We start from the raw sequence: 18,883 nt of genomic DNA, 5'->3' as shown, positions 1-18,883 counted from the left end.
TCTGTCGGAGGGGTAGAAATCCCTAACCTGTCTCTCAAGTACTCAAATGGTTCTTTAGGCCAAGTTTTAGTGAAAATATCTACAATCTTCTCTTTAGTGTTCACATAAACTAGTCTAACTTCATTTTCTTCCACCTTCTCCTTCAAAAAGTTATACTTGATAGATATGTGCTTTGTCTTAGAGTGAAATACCAGATTATAAGATATGTCAATAGCAGAAAAGTTTTCACAGTGAATAACTACCAGTCCAGTGCAATGCACTTTGATATCCTTCAACATTTGCTTCATCCATAAAACCTGTGTACAGTTAGTAGTAGCAGCAACATACTCAACTTTAGCAGTAGATAAAGAAGTACATGATTGTTTCTTTTTGATCCATGAAACCAACTTCTTCCCAAGAAAGAAAGCTCCACTAGAAGTACTTTTCTGGTCATCAACATCTCCAGCCCAATCAGCATTTGTATATGCACATAAAGTAAAGTCATCATCCTTAGGGTACCACAAACCATATTCTGATGTACCTTGCAAGTATCTAAAAATCCTTTTCACCGCACTCTCATGATTTTCTCTAGGATCACTCTGAAATCTAGATGCAATACAAACAACATTCATTATGTATCTTGTAGGATTTACCGATGCAGAAACATCTTTTCTTGTCAATTTCTCATTTGTAATCATAGGAGTACTTACCAGTTTAGAATCTCCCATACCAAATTTCTTCAACAATTCCCTAGCATACTTAGTTTAACAGATGAAAATATGTTTGTCAGTTTGAGTAATCTACAAACCTAAGAAAAATTTCATTTCCCCAATCATAGACATTTCAAATTCTTTCTCCATATTTTTAGAAAATTACATGCACAACTTATCTTCACCTCCAAAAATAATGTCATCAACAAATACTTCAATAATTAGTATATCATTATCAGTGATCTTATAATATAAATTACTATCAACATTACCCTTAGTAAAACCAAGCTTCAAAAGATATTTATCCAACCTTGCATACCAAGCTCTAGGTGCTTGTTTCAATCCATATAAAGCTTTCCTTAACCTGAAACCATGTGTGTATCATCTTATAGTAAAAAACCATTAGGTTGCTCAGTATAAAATTCCTCATCAGGATCCCCTTTCAAAAATGCACACTTAGCATCCATCTGATAAACCTTGTAGTTTTTATGGGCAACATAGGCAAGAAATAATCTTACAACTTCAATCCTAGCTACAGGTGCAAAAGTCTCACCATAATCAATTCCTTCCTTCTGAGAATATCCTTTATAAACTAAGATAGCCTTATTACTTACAACTTGACCATCCTCATTCAATTTATTCCTAAAGACCCATTTAGTTCCAATAACATTCTTATTTTTAGGTCGGGAAACCAAAGTCCATGTGTTATTTTTCTCAATCTGATCTAATTGTTCTTCCATAGCTTTCAACCAATATTCATCTTTACATGCCTCAATTACTGATACTGGTTCAACTTGTGAAATTAAACATACCTCATTCGTTTCCAGTCTTCTTCTTGTCATCACTCCATTGTTCTTATCCCCAATGATTTGATCTTCAAAATGATTCAATCTCACATACCTAGTAGTCCTCTGACTCTCTATCCCTCTTCCCGGTTCTTCAGTTACTGTAGAATTTTTTGATATTTCTGGAGTAATTGGTTTAACACTTTGTTCTGATAAAGGTGCTACCAGTTCAGATATAATCATTTCCACTGTCGGTTCCTTCTGATAAACTCTGATTTGACCTCTATTCAGCTCATCCACCTTGACATTACAATTCTCTGCAATCTCTTGTTATAACATCTATATACCTTGATTTCATTAGAATAACCAAGAAATATGCCTTCATCACATCTAGGATCAAATTTTCCAATGATATCTATGGACTTGAATTTCATCATCAGGATACTACCTGCAACATGTTAGTTTCACAAAATACAAAGGAAATGCTACAGGAAATCCAAACTCAACCAATGAAACTACATGAAATCGATATAAAATAAAAATACTATTATTACCTTCATGATTTATGTCTCATTGTGTCTTAACTCCACTGTTCCTAGTGGTAGATGGTGTTCTCTCAGACAAGCACTGATAGCTTCCAAGATGGCATATGAAGAATGGACTGATAACTAATAGTTAATTGATGCTATGATATGCAATGCTAAATGAGTATACTAAATGATTATGCTATTTGCTTCAAGATTAAAACTCACGGATGCATAAGTTTTCATAAATTATTAGCTTTGAAAACTCACTTGAAGACTAACTCTCTCTCAACTCAAACTCCTGATTTTATAGACTTCGAGAGGATAAGATGATGTGGCCCAGATCAATGGTCATGATCAGATCTACAGATTTGGATGGTTGTGAGAAAAGGTGAAGGTTGAGAGAAAGGGGGAAGGAGAAGACAAGTGTCACTCATCTCACCTTGACTGGGTTGCTGACTGAGGGAATCTAGGGATGGTTGGAGAAGATTTAGGCATGAGAGGACAAGTGGACTCAAGTCCTTCCTAAGATGTAGGGATGTTGGAGAGAATATAGAAGAAGGTTAGGAAATATGTGTATGTACACAATATTTCATTAAATTTGGAGGTTGGAGATAAATGATGAATTAATATTTAAGAAATATTAATATCTTTAGCCACATGATTAATGAGTTGGCAAAGGGAAGATGAAGTGGAGATGGAAGAATGAGTTGGAAAAGAGATTAAATAATTAAGAATTATTTAATATTTTGAGACTATAGGATAGAAGAATAGTCACTAAATACTAGATATTCAATTAATTGATCAGAAGAATAATTAAATATTTAGATATTTAATTAATTAGAGGAATAGGATAGATGAATTAATTAATAAAATATTTCAATTAAATTAATTAATAGAAAGACACAAAATGAATTAAATAAATTAACCTTTTCAAATTAACTATTTAATAGAAGAATAAATATTAAATAAATATTAAATATTTATTTAATCACTCATAGCCATTTTTATGTGTATACATTTTACCCCTCTTTGAAATGATGTCAAGACAACATTGTTTTCAAAGATTAAATCAAGTCTCGATAGTGTGCCTGATGGAGATAAAAATCCTGATTGTGTGCCCCCTCGAGAGATTGATCGCGAATTTGTTGAAAATTTTGGATAAGCGATTGATCTCACGAAAATTGAAAAGGTTCGTCAATTAAATTTATTTATGAAAAAATAAATACAATTGCCCCATTGAAAAAATTAATTAGCCTTCCAAATAGTAAATATAAAATTAACTTTGGTTAATTTTATTTTCATTTGCATCCTTGTCAGCTTTGTGAAGAAATTGTCTTGGTGAGGTGGCAAAATGGTGATCCCGTTGGAGAACCATCGATTTGAGCGCATTCGATGATATCAGTGACCTCCTGAGTATGGGTATCCGGTATGTATCTTATCCCAAACTTTTTGCACCTTGTCATGTGATTTGTCATATTTGTTTAGCGTATTTTTGGTTATTTTGAATTTTTTCGATTTTCGACAATTATGTTTTAGCATTTTTGTTTTCTTGTTTAGTGCTTTTGCATATAAAGTTAGCGCATTTGATAAGTTTAGAGCATGTGTGCTTTATGTTAGCACTTTTGCTTGGTCAGCGCTTTTGCTCTTAGTGTTTGCACGTTTGATGCTTAAAACAACGCTTTTGATTGTTTCACACATATGCTCGAAGTTTTAGCGCTTTTGTTTAAAAGGTTCACACATATGTATGGTTTAGCGCCTGCGTTCAATAGAATAGCGCTTTTGTTAAAAAGATTAGTGCTTTTGCTTTAGATTAATGTGTTTGATGGATTTCATAGTATAAATTCACTTTGATGATTAGATTTAGGCATTTTGATGCGCAATTGTGATGAATAGGTACTTGATTGTTTGATTTGATAATGTTAATTGATAGGATAAATGATTGATCGATTTGATTTGATTGGATAGATTAGCTCTAAGAAACTAAAACTTGATGTTCTCTAGTGTCAAGAGAAATTCACGACGATGCGACACTTAGTGCCAGAGCTTACACATGTAGAGATGAGACATATAGATGCATGCGGATTACACCACTTGTTATACATGCCTGATATTACCCATAATAGGGGATTGTTGATAGTGTTAGCCGAGAGATGGCATAGCGAGCATAACACATTCCACCTACCCATGGGTGCGATTAGTGTGATGCTTGAGGATGTCTACAAGATTCTCCATATTCTAGTGATAGATGAGTTAGTTCAGTATGATTTTTAGGATAATGGAGGGACAGAGGCATGCAGAGCCGTATTTGGTGATGTGAGCATTTCGAGAGGAGAGATCCGATGGGAGGATATGATTATGTATTATGAGACTCTCCCTATGATTCTTGCAAGTTTGATTGGGGGATTCATCTATCTAGATAGGAGATCTTGAGGTTTTGTTTTTGGTTGGGGTGAGATTCTTGAAAGCATGATGCAGTGTCAGACTTGATATATATATGCGTGGGGTATTTGTATGCTTGCTCATTTGTATCATGATCTTCATCAGGTTGTTTTCGATGAGGGTGCTAGTTTGTCAATAGGATGCACACTTTTGCAGATCTGGTGCTGGGAGCACATTGCTATTACTCGACCTATTCATCATAGAGTTCATGGAGAGAGGCAGCCATATGTTTATCTATATGGAGGTATCCTTACTCAGCATAAGCTGGGTAAGATGGAGTATTGGCATTGGGTTCTTGATTCACTGGATAGTGTTATTTGAAGACCTTATAATGATTGTGAGCCATGGATGGATGATGCACAAACATTACCATTTATTATGCAGAGTAGATATCTCAATGATCGGACTCCATACATTGTTGAGAGACAGTTGATTAGTTGCATTCTGAGACAGTTTGGTATCATTCAGCCTATGCCTACTGGTGTCACAATATATGCATGGTGATATAGAGATAGGCGAGATTGGGGACCTTCTTTGTCATTTGAGGTAGCACGTGCAGAGTTTCTAGCTACTCCTAGAGTATCTTATGATATGAGAATGCACATTCTATATCGTGGGGTTACTACAGATTATGCTCAGTACATACTGGCACACCTATTTCCTTGTATTACCGATCCAATAGATCCTCCTCGTAGTTCAGGAGATGAGGATGATGATTCAGATGATCCAGTTATCAGGAGATGGAGACAGAGATGAGAGGTTAGAGCTTCTCAGGAGGCCGAAGGTGATGGAGATGAGGGTGGAGATGGAGGTGGTGGCAGTAGGAGACCCAGATGGAGAGGAGGTCGATTGAGAGTCTGTAGAGGACTGTTTGGACTTGTTGGCAGGATTGGGAGACCATTTCCTATAGGTGGGAGAGAGTTTAGATGGATTGGGAGGGATACTAGTAGGGAAGGAATGAGATCACCGAGAGGGTTGCCATCTATAGGAGGAGGTAGGATGACTGGACTGGATGGGGGTTGCAGGAGAGGCATTGATTTTGGTCAGATTCGGCCAGACCCTAGGGTTATTGTAGCGCATGGTGGAGAGGATGAGGATCCAGAGGATCATGTTACACTTATTAGATGATGGGTTCTAAGAGCTACTCAAACTGAGATTCCAGCAGATGGACAGGGAGGTCAAGATGAGGGTATTGGGGTTCATATGCCACAACAGGATGTGTCACAGCAAGAGACCATGGATAGTCTCAGAGCATAGATAGATCAGCTTAGAGCACAGGTACAGACACTCATGATAGAGAGAGATAGAGCTTTTAGAAGACATCAGGATACTCAGGGCCTCCTTGATCACATTCAACAGGTTGGATCTGGCATTCTCTCAGCTGATATTGTTAGAGTACTAGTTTGGGCCGGGAAGGAGACTTCCCATTGGCGATGACTATATGAGGATTTAGTCACAGAGAACCGGAGAGAAGGTAGTTATCATACCACTGTGAGGATGGATACTAGTAGTGGTGGAGTCATGGGACCTCCTTAGAGGAGTGGTGATTGTGGGAGACATGCATCTGAAGGATATTCTCACCCACATCCATAGAGATGAATAGAATCAGGTGGTAGTGGTACAGGACAGTCGTGACTTGACTTTGTATTGATGAGGCATTTGTACGTTTGATCTGATATCATTATATACTTGGACTTTTTATTGTTTTTATAATGATCTATATGCAGACATGGACTCTATATGACGATGATCTTTTATTATGCATGTTACTCTATTTTATGATGATGATATATATGCATTGATTATATGGATGATGCTATGATCTTTTCTCTTCATTATGATGATGCTTTATATGATGATGCAATGATAAATGTTTTTTTATTTTTGATCTTTGATGACCTTGGATGCAAAATGATTACTAACTTAAATGATATGAATGCAATGATCTATATGGGAATGCAAATGAATGATTATGAAATATGTTATTCAAATCTATATATATTTTATATGTAATGCTTATAATGATTATGATCTAAGTGCAAAGATGTAACTAAATGATCGTTAATGAAATGATAATGCAAATAATACTGATGATACACTACATGATTAATGAAATGCACTTAATTGAATGCAAACTAATGCAATTATTAAAATGCAACTAAATGAAATCGATGATGATTAAAATGAATGCACCTAGAATGGTCAAATGAAAATTGTTTTTTTGTTTGTCCAAGTATATTCAATCTTTATTCATGACCGTTGATCTATGAATGAAATGAAATTCTTATAATGCAACTGACAATGAATGCTTATAATGCAAATGAATAATGAGCTAATCAAAAAATGATCTAACTAAAATTGATACTGCCATTCTTCATATGCTTGTCTTGTAATAGTGCTTGATTTCATCATTGAGCTTTAAAATGTTGTAAGAAAATACAAGCAACTTGACAGAATGATCCAAGATGACTTGAGAATTTCTTACATGGATTTTGATATAGCAAGTTAATACAAGCAACTTGGTATAATGAATCAAGTTGACCTGAGTATTGCTTGCAGAACAGAAAAGGATTATCTCCTTTAATGCATGAATCGGAACGTCCTCCTTGATCTTTTGCTGATCATATACATACTTTAGTAAGAGATAAACCACAGACAACAATCAAAGAAAATAATCATGCCCCATCATAGCTTCTCTAGTCATGGACATCCTTGAGTCGCATAGAGTACATGATTAGCAATAAAATCAAGATATAAATACTAAATCTCGCATGTCATTCATATGTTCTAACGGTCATTAACTGATATAATCATCTTGATGAATGATCTTGGATAATCCTTTGTTACTCGTTGGTTGATTCTTCATTGAGTGTCATGATTCTGTTGTCATGAAATGCCTTGATCTTCATTGCTTTGTTGCTCGTTAACTATTTCAAAACCCTAGGTGTTTTTGGTTTTTCTAATTTTTTCAAATGTTTTTGGATTTTCAAAGATTCAAAAGATCACCTTAGCAAAAGGAATGAGGATTTTGCCCTTAGCGGAAACAAAAATTTATTATGGATGTATGAATTGATCAAGATCCAAACCATGGTGGGATACAAATGCATATTGATTGATTCTGATAAAATCTAAGAGAATGACTACAACAAGTATGTCAAAGATTGATAACTGTTGGTAAGCTGCATATTTTCTGTGAAATGGTTCAAAGCAATGGAAGCAAAAGATGGAATGGATAAGCTAGGAAGCGATAGATTGGATATGATGGGGTGGATAGGTGCGCAAAGCGATCTCATAGATGGAGGAACTCACTTTTTATATATCGTCTATTTACCAGGTTTTCACCATCTAAATTTATTGCATTTTAAAATTTTTTTTCACTGTTTTATGCTTTTTAGGAATTTTTTGTTTTTCTGATTTTTATTGATTTCTTCAGGACTTTATATGCTTTTGTATTGATTTTTTCCAGGACTTTATATCTCAAGCATATAACTTCTTGAGATGAATAGAGTTGATAGGTTCATCAAACCAATCACCTTCAAGAGTAGATAACTTGAATGCTTTTGAGCCATATGCTGCTACTATGACAAAAGGTCTTAGCCAATTTGGTTCAAATTTACCCTTGTTTTCTCGGTCTTGCTGATTTCTTAGATTCTCCCTTAGAACTATATCTCCAATCTGAAAAAATGTGTGGCTTGACTCTATGATTATAACTTCTTGCCATTCTCTGTTGATATGCTTTCAAATGATCTGTTGCATTTTGGTGACGTTCCTGGATCAGTTCAAGTTCTTGGAGTCTAGAGACTCGTTGTTCTTCCTTTGGTATAAGACCTTTCAAGGAAACCCGTAGAGAAGGTATCTCTACTTCTATGGGTAAGATGGCTTCTGATCCATAGACTAAACAATATGGAGTTGCCCCCGTTGGTGTGCAGATGTTGGTTTAGTATGCCCAAAGAGCAAGATTCAGCTGAATGTGCCAGTCTTTTCCAGTGTCATTGACTATTTTCTTCAAGATTTTCAAGATAGTCTTGTGTTATGCCTTAGCTTGACCATTTCCTTGTGGATAATACGGAGTAGAAAACCTATGCTGGATATGAAACTGCTCACATAGTTCCTTCACATCTTGATTCTTAAATGGCCGTCCATTGTAAGTGATAATGGTCATAGGAACTCCATAGCGACAGATTATATAATTCAAGTTGAATGATGATATTTGTTTTCCTGTCACTTTTGTCAAAGGTACTGCTTTAATCCATTTAATGAAATATTCAGTAGTAGTCAGAATGAACATATGTCCATTAGAAGATGAAGGATTTATCTTTCCTACCAAATCAAGGCCCCATTGAGAAAATGGACATGATTTGAACATAGGATACAATTCTTATGCTGGTGCATGAATGAGATTCCAATGGATCTGACATTATTTGTACTTTTTGGCATATGCGAATGAATCTCTCTCCATAGTAGGCCAATAGTAACCCATACGAAGAATTTTCTTAGCCAATGTTAATCCACTTGAGTGTGTGCCACAAATACCTGAGTGAACTTCATTAAGAACTTTTTCAGATTCTTCTTGTTCAAGACATCTCAATAAAGTACTATCTAGACCTTGCCTATATAAGGTATTAGCAATAATAGTATAGCAAGATGATTAATGGATAAAATTTCTTCTTTGATTGTGGGATAGGTCAGGAGGAAGGATATTACTGATAGGTTTGGCCATATAAGGATTGATTGATCCCTGATATATGACAAATCATGTAGGTACGTTGGGATTGAATGGTAGGGGTTAAGATATCTTCCATGAGGAATTTGTAATGTTGTTGATTCTCCAGATTCTGCAAGAGAGATGCTATTGTAGCCATTGCATCAACTGCTTTATTCTCATTTCTTGGGATTTGAGTAAATGATATTTTTGTAAAGTGTTATTTAAACTCTTCTACCAGCTATTTGTAGGGCATGAGCTTGTCATCCTTAGTTTGATAATCATCATTTATTTGGTTGATGATAAGCTGTGAATCACCATAAACATGTAATTCCTTGATATTCCATTCAATAGCCATTTTGAGCCCAATAGTCAATTCTTCGTATTTTACAGTATTGTTTGTGCATGGAAACTACAGTCTATATGATTTTGGAATTGTGTGTCCCTGAGGTGTGATGAATAAAATTCCTACGCCTGATCCATATTGTGTATAAGAACCATCAAAGTACAATTCCCAAAATTTTGTACTTACTATCAAAATGTGTGCATCAGGAAATTCAATGTGCAATGGTATGTCATTTTATAAAGGTACTTTAGCTAATTGATTAGCAATGACCTGTCCTTTGATAACTTTTTGATCAACATACTATATATCAAATTCACTTAGTATCATAACCCATTTGGCTAATCTGTCTATCAAAGTTGACTTGATCAGAAAATACTTTAGTGGATCTATCTTTTCTATTAGCTTCATAGAATGAGTCAACATATAATGTCGCAACTTTTGAGTTGCAAATACAACTGCTAGACATGTCTTCTCTATTGATGTATAATTCAGTTTATAGCCGACAAGTGTTCTATTGATGTAATACACTGCTCTTTCTTTTCCTTCTTCATCATGTTGAGCTAGGAGAGCACCTAATGATATGTTTGTTGCCAAGATATAGAGAAACAATGGTTTCCCTTTGATTGGTGATACTAGTACTGGAGGATTCATGAGATATTTTTTTATTTGCATAAAAGCCTCTTCACATTTCTGATCCCATTTGAATGGAACATTCTTATGTAGAAGATGAGTGAATGGATGACATCTATCTGCTAATTGAGAGACAAATCTTCAGATTGATTGCAATCTTCCTTGTAAAGATCGCAATTGACTTATGTTCCTGGGTGACTCCATCTCCATGATGGCTTATACCTTTTCAAGATCTACTTCAATTATACGGGCTGATAGAATGTACCCAAGAAGTTTTCTAGAGGTTACTCCAAATGCACATTTCTTTGGATTTAATCTCAACTGATATCTTACCAACCTATCAAAGATCTTGCTTAAGATGTTCAAATGTTCTTGTCTTGTATGAGATTTTGCAAGTATATCATCGACATAATCTTCCATAAATGTATGCATCATATCATGGAAAATTATCATCATAGCCCTTTGATAAGTCGCTCCTACATTCTTAAGCCCAAATGGCATAACATTCCAGCAATAAGTACCCCATGCACAGGTGAATGTTGTCTTTTCTTGATCTTCAGGGGCAATTCTTATTTGATTGTATCCTGAGAAGCCATCCATTAATGAAAACATCTCATGCCTTGCTGATAAGTCCACAATTATATCAATGTTGGGTAGTGGGAAATCATCTTTGGGACATGCTTTGTTCAAATCTCAGAAATCGGTGCAGACTCTTATGCTTTTATCAATCTTTGACACTGGTACAATGCTTGAAACCCATTCTGGATAGGCAACAGGTCTTATGAAACCCACATCTAATAGTTTCTTTAGCTGAGCTTTTACAAGAAGAGTGATGTGTGGATGCATCTTCCTTAGCTTTTGCTTAACTGGGACCAAGAAAAATTTATTTGTCTTTGTCTGAAGAATTCTATGTATTATTTCCTCTCTTTATCTGATAATGAGGCAACAGAATGAAGTATCTTGGGGTCCTTTGATGTTCCAATGTTTATTGCTTCTGTTGGTTCCTATTAGAATAGCATATCTCTCTTGAAAATATGTATGGAGGATGTCAAATTTTCCATCTTCTGGCACCTCCAAGAGGTTTTCACCGTCAAATACATCCTTTATTTTCTCTTTTGATTGATCTAGTGTTGCCATGAAATGGTTTTCAAGAGTAGGTCTCTTTCCTTGTTTTATTTCAATTTTGCGACTGGAAAGTTTGGCATTCTCCTGACTGCAAGAAATGTTACTTGATTCCGCAATGGAAGATATCTTAGGTGTTATGGGTTTGACAACATTAAGATACACAGCTAATTCATGATCATTGGAAAAGACATCTAATTCAGGGTTTTCTATATTATCCCAAAATCAATTAGTTCAAGATGAAGAAGGGGTAAGTAATAATCATTGTCATCGTTAGGTGCTTCAAATTTCATGACATAATGGTCATAATTTGGCATAGAGTAGGTAATGGCATAGATAGAATGATCTTGAGGATTATCTCTCCCAAGTATTCTCCAATTAGTTCTAACAAAATTAGTATTAGCATTTTGTAGTTCACACTCAAATGGCTCTTCATCTGACGTTTGTCTCTTGAATGAATGGATTATATCAACACACACATCTTTAGTACTGCAAGTTCCTTCTTGATTATTTTTAATAAATTCATTTGCATTTTGAAGTTGACATACTTGTGTACATGATATAGAGAATTCTTTTTCTAACTTTTGTCTTCTTTCAAACTCAGCTTCTTCTGAACTAATAGTCAATCCTACTTGATTATCTCTTAGTCTTCTATGGTTCTGCCATACCTTGGTACATCTTTCTCTTTATTTGATAGAAATCTAATATTTCCAGATGCTTGATCCATATCTGTTTTTGCTTCTTGTGGCATTATTTCTTTGTCTTTCTCATCCCCTTTCATTTGTTGTCATGTATATGCCTCTTTTCTCTGGATTCTGAGTTCTTCTTGTCTTCTTTCTAATTCCATCTTTTGTTTTGTAATAAACAAGTCTTCCTTTGTGATAGTTGTTTGCTCTTCATTTCTTTCTTCACTTGATATACTAGATAAGACATTTGGACCCCATTCATATTCATTTGAATCTATTTCTGAACCATTGTCTAGGACTATACCACTATACCACATAGGAATGTTGTATGGCGCAAAAAGTTCCCTATTCAGATTTTGCACTTGCTCGTATTCCTTGAACTTGTTGACAAGATTCTTCTTTTCTTTTGATTGCAATCTCTTCCTCGTGTTTCTCATGTTCTTCTTGTTTCTACTGCTTGATGTAGCTTTTCTTTCCATTGTTCTTCTTTAGAGACTGATTTCTGAAAGACCTTGATGTCACTTACCAATTGGTCCTTTTCCTTCATATCCCATTTTTTGCATGATTTTATAACCCTTGCCATATTATTCTATGAGAATGTTGACTTGTGCAACTATTGCTATAGTTTCATTTTCATCTTTGTACAACCAACCAAGAATTTCCTTGTCTTCGGTTTCTTCTTCAAGGGTTCCAGCTCTAACAAATGCTCTGTTAAATATACCTTTTGATTTCTCTAAGGTATTTGATTGGATATTTGTAGGCTTTCCATATGACTTAGGTGAAAGTGGAAAATTATGCAAAGAATATTTTCCCATTCCTTATTTCAATTTGAGCTTTTTCTCAAAGGTTTCCCATAAATTTTCTTGAATTTCTTTGGTAGGATATACTGATTCTCTGTTATGTGGAACTCTTGTATCTTGTGTTGGCTTCATATTATTGCAATATTGGCTAGATTCTGTAGTTATAGTGACCTTTTATCCTTCATGAGGAAATTTTGCACATTGATGATATGTAGAAGGAACTTCTTGCATGGTGTGAATCCACAGTCTTCCTAGAAGAATGTTGTAAGAGAGGTTCAAATCTAAAACTTGACATAATGTATTCTTTTCCACAAGTCCTATTTTGGTCGACAACACCACAGTTCCTTTACAAGAACGATATGCTTCATCATAAGCCTTAATATTTATTTTCTTCTTTGGATCTACTGGATTTTCTGAATATCCCAAAGCTTTTATTAAACTTAATGCACAAATGTTTAAGCCCGCTCCACCATCTATGAGTACACGTTTGACATGAGTTTTATTAATGGTGACTTCAACATGTAAAGGACCATTGTGAGGATGTTGCAAGGACGCATCATCATTTTCAAAAAATGTTAAGCAATGAGGGTCTATAAGGTGTCCCACCATGTTTTGGAACTGATCCACATCCAAGTCTTTTGGAACTGTTGTTTCCACTAAAGCTTTTTCCAAAATTTCCTTATGCATAGCTGAAACTTTGAGAAGTTCCAAAATTGATATTTGAGCAGGTATTCTTTTTAATTTCTCTACTAAATTGTATTGCTATGAAGTGGATGTTGAGTTTTTTATTATACCCGGAAAGGTGACCTTTGCTTTGCTTCTCGTAATGACATTGATTGGCTCTGAAGGTGGATTATCTTTAGCAATGATGACATTTACCACATCATCATATGTATAAGTGTAGTTCACTTTGGCTTTTCCTTTGTCATCTTTTAATTGGGATGGTTCACCTTTATCATAATTCAGAAGTGGAGTTTTGAAAGCTAGTTGTGATTTGTTTGTCTTATGGCTATCCACTGTGATAGTTCCATTATCGATTAGATCCTGGACAAGGTGTTTCAATCTCTGACAATTATTTGTTTGGTGTCCTTTATTTCGATGGTAATTACAAAAATGATTGTCATTCCACCAATTAGGCTTGACTTGGCATTCATAACTTCTTGCTTCTGGTAAAACAATCAGTTTGTTTGCAAGAAGAGTTTTTAAAGCTGAGTCCAATGGTTCTCCAATGTTTGTGAATTTCCTACGAGGATTGGAGAAGAAAGACTTGGTTTTATTGTTTTCTTGATTGTTATTGTTTGGGATCTGACTTGATAGATTAAAAATTAGTTGTTGTTTTGTAGCACTATTGTCGTCATTTCCTCCATTGATGACATTCATATTCTTTGACCAGAACTTGGGTTTGTCATTGTTACTGTTGTTGTTGTAATAATTATTGTAAATTTTTAGCTCTCCTTTCTTTACCATCGTGTCTTCTATTTTTAGACCATTCTCAATCATCTTAGCAAAGGAGGGAGGACATTGTATTTATAGTTGATAACTCATTTCACTGATAGGATTATCAATGAATATGTCCATCTTTTCTTGATCAGGTACATCTCTTGGATACCTATTAAACATCCGTTTCCATCACTGCAAGAAGATCATAAAAGATTCACCATTCTTTTGTTTAACATTGCATAAATCCAGCATTGTTATCTCATTCCTTACATTGTAGGAGTATTGTGAAATAAATCTATCCACGAGTTCTTCAAAAGATTTGATTCTGGATGGTAATCTTGAAAACCATTCCATTGATTGTCCATTTAAACTCCTAGGGAAAATATGCATCAAGTAAGTTTTATCGTGTGCAAATTCCATACTCATGGTACAAAAATCCCTAATGTGATCTTGAGGATTATATTTTCCATCGTATTTGTCATATTTAAGGATCTCGCAATGCTGTGGAAATGGTACCATATTTAAATTTTTATCGAAAGGATATGGGCTGATATCTTCCAATGAATACTTCTTGGAGCTTGTTCCATTTTGTACATCTTGTATCTGTTGTTGTAGAGTTTGTATTTTTTGAGTAAGGTTTAACAACGGATTATCCATATAGTTTCTCCTTATTTCTTCTTAAGTTATTTTATCACTATGCTCTTTTCTTGTATCATCCCTTTCTTTTCTTGTCTCTTCATGAATTTATTTGTTTACATCTTCATTGTTTGGATCATCTGTGTTTTGGGTGTTACTTACCTCCGCATCATGTTTCAAGCTTTCTATGTTAAAGTCTTGTGGCAATTTAGCTCCTGATTTTGCCAACATCAAAAGATATTTCTCTTTTTGTTTTGCCAATAATTTTTCCATTAGTCTATCAAATTTGAAATCTTGCTCAAGGTCTCTAATGGTGTTATTGACCGCTTCTTCATCAACAACAGTAAACCCAAAAGTTTGGAATATCGGATTATCTTCTTCCTTTATTTATTTTTGTTGTTTTCTAAGTTGTTCATATTGAGCTATAGTCCAAACTAGCATGTGATTGTTTCAAAAAATTTGAAGTTTCCAAAGGACAAGTCAATATGTGATTATTGGTTTAGGAAGATATGCTTTGTTGATTTTACCACTATTGTTTGTTCGTTGTGATAAAGCGTCTCTTTGTTGAAAAGCATGTCCTTGCAAAATTTCTCTGTAAAACTTTGTCCCACAGCCACGTAAATAGTGACAAAAATGGTGTAGGAATGTCCCATGTTTTAATAAGATCTTGTGATTGATATATAAGAATCTTATTCTTTTCTGACTAGCTTTATAACTGGGTTTTCTTTTCTTAAGGAGATACTTAAAGGTCATATAAGCATATGACAGTTTACAAGTTTGTTTGATTCTGATGTTGGTGCAATTCTGATTTTGATATGACCTATATTCAAAATAGGAAAGATATATCCAAGATAATGAACACAAGATAAATTGATCAAGCTTCGTGATAGAGGATTTGATATATCTTAATGAGAAACTGGACAATGATGTTGATTTTTGTACTTAAAATGTTTGAATCAATAGCTTGTTGAATGTTTATGCTTATGGAAACCTTTCGGGAATAGCCTGTTGGATTAGTGACCCAGTTATTGAACTAGTTTGAAAATGTGTAATGGTTTAGAGACAAATCTACTCAAAAAGTGTTTTTGATACTGATGTCGAAATTTTGGTTTGATATGCTTTTTAGATGTGAAAAAAGTCTTTGTGCTAACTCTTGTGGCAAAGAGTGTTAACTTATGGGATAAAAGAACTATTTTATTGCTTGAAAGTGCTATTTTGATTATGTTTCAAGGATTCTTCTCAAATCCTTTAGCAAGTTGTTGGATTTTTGCTCATTTTTAGATGATGATTTTCTTCAATGTTTTACCATTTTGAACATGTCATAGACATAGAAGACATAATGTTTTTGAAAAAAAAAAATGCATAAGCAAGTACAAATCCTATGGTAGGCTGAGACAATAATTGTTGAATCTCACATGGGGTTTCCCCCGAGGCTATGCTATTCAAAGCGGATATTTAGATGCTTGACCCCATTGGCTCCACCCTCAGCACTCACTTCTCTGGGGTAGCCAAGCACCAGTTTCCATGAAAACTCCCCATGGAAAACTTTATATATCTACTAAGAACTGTATGTGTGTGAGCCGATTCAGAGGTTCGACCTCCTACGCCAACAACTAGAAGGATTTTGGCAACTAGTACAAGTGGTTTTTAGTAAAGGCTTCCGGTCATGTGTCTGTACATGCAGCACTTTCAGCTTTGTAAATATAGAAGGTTCCCAGCCTATAGAGGTTACGCTCCATAGGGTTTATGGGGAAACATAGTGTCGGTATGAACTTATCAGCACATGTTGCTTGTGACTTTCATAACAAACATGATTTATTTAGAGTGGATTGGAAGGACTCAGTATTAGCTCATTTCCACTTTGGGTTGTTCCCCTCTCACTAGCCCCCTCAAGGCAGCTCTAGAAGGCAGGCCCTCTAAAGGTTATACATAAAAGAAAGTAGGTCTAGTTTTCTGATCATCGTATGATGGTGAGAGAATACTTACCTACTACTTCATCAAGCACGAAAAACACAAGTCCATTTTAGCTTTTCTAAAATCTATGTGCAACTATTTTAAAGAAGTCACTCAAAATGCAAGTTGGATGCTGTTAATTTAGCCCCCTTAGTTAAGATAAATGAGCATGACATGATGTGTTACTTTCCAAAATAGAACTCTTAATTAACTAGGTAAGGAAATGCATGAAATTTGCTTTAAAAATAATCCTGCACATGCATGTCCGTAGTTTAAAAATTTAAGTTCTTGGACATTTGGACCTGCGAGCAAATTATGTCAGTTGCAAATAAAAGCGCTATCCTAACAAATGTGTTGTCTTTCACCTCAAAAGTGCTAACCTAAAACACAAAAACGCTGCTCTGCGGACTAAGAAGTGAGAATTCTCTGACAAAAGCGTTAACCAAACTAACAAATGTGCTAACCTGAAGGACAAAAGCATTGTTCTGAAGATTAAATGCGTTGATTTACAAACAAAAGCACTAACCTAAATGACAAATGCGCTAACCTGAAGGACAAAACCACTAACCTATCAAATAAAAGGCACGGTTAGAACTCACACAGGCGTGAATCTGTATTACAAATATGTTAAATTTTCTTTTTGCGAGAATTAGATAGGTAATTAGAAAGAATATGCGAGGCTCTGAGCCCCATGGTGGGCACCAAAATGTGTCGACTTGAATTTCATCATCAGAATACTACCTGCAACATGTTAGTTTCACAAAATACAAAAGAAATGCTACAGGAAATCCAAAATCAACCAATGAAACTACATGAAATTGATATAAAATAAAAATACTATTATTACCTTCATGATTTATGTCTCATTGTTTCCTAACTCCACTATTCCTGGTTTCAGATGGTGTGCTCTCAGACAAGCACTGATAGCTTCCAAGATGGCATATGAAGAATGGACTGATAACTGATAGTTAACTGATACTATGATATGCAATGCTAAATGATTATGTTATTTTCTTCAAGATTAAAACTCATGTATGCATAAGTTTTCACAAATGATTAGCTTTGAAAACTCACTTGAAGACTAACTCTCTCTCAACTCAAACTCCTGATTTTATAGACTTTGAGAGGATAAGATGATGTGGCCCAGATCAATAGTCATGATCAAATCTATAGATTCGGATGGTTGTGAGAAAAGGTGAAGGTTGAGAGAAAGGGGGAAGGAGAAGACAAGTGTCACTCATCTCACCTTGACTAGGTTGCTGACTAAGGGAATCTAGGCATGAGAAGACAAGTGGACTCAAGTCCTTCCTAAGATGTAGGTGTAAAGCAGAAAATCGAACCCTAGGTGTTCCCCCACTCCAAGGAGAGAGAAAGGAGGTCACTAGGGTTGACGGTTTTCACTTAGGAAAGACTTTACATTCAAAGGAGGGGTAGAAACTCACAAGATCCAATCCCACATAATGCAAGTTTGAATTCTAGATGAGTTTCAAGGGTTGAGACAGCAAGGATACCCTCCTTTGTAAAGAATGTAGATAGAAGGATTGAACTAGGAGTGTATGTGAAAGTAAGAAAGATTAGCTTGTAGACGGAAATAGGGACACGGGATGAAGCTGCAGACCTGAAATTAGCAGTAAAATGTTGAGACGATGTTGTCCTGCAAGTTTGAGTGAAAATTGATGGGACGATGGCGCCCAGAGTGCACACGGTCCTTCGAAAAATCCACGAAACGAAGGGGGATCTATTCGTCTCTGCACAAGGATTCCAGATCTTCAATTATAACTGCGTACCTGCAACCTACACATAGAAAAGAAAGGATGATTGGGGGGTTAGGGATTAGGGGTTTGCCTTCAAGTCAAACCCCGGTTTTGGAATTAACCAAGAAATGAGAATGTTGTAAATGTAAATATTTGTAATGTAATCAAGTACTGATACCTTGTTGTAAGAATGTTTGTATTCTTACATGCGAAGGTGTAATGATGTTTTATGTTATATGTTGTAGGTGATCTCCTCTTCAATGGTTGAATCCTTGTCTTGAATGCAACACCTAGCCTTGAATGGAAACCTAGAATGCTCAATTGCTTGAAGGAATTCTTGAATGCTTGAATGTTTGAATGTTTGCCTATTGCTT

This window comes from Cryptomeria japonica, chromosome 3, assembly GCF_030272615.1.
Source record: "Cryptomeria japonica chromosome 3, Sugi_1.0, whole genome shotgun sequence".
NCBI lineage: Eukaryota > Viridiplantae > Streptophyta > Pinopsida > Cupressales > Cupressaceae > Cryptomeria > Cryptomeria japonica.
Note: the sequence above shows the minus strand (reverse complement) of the source record.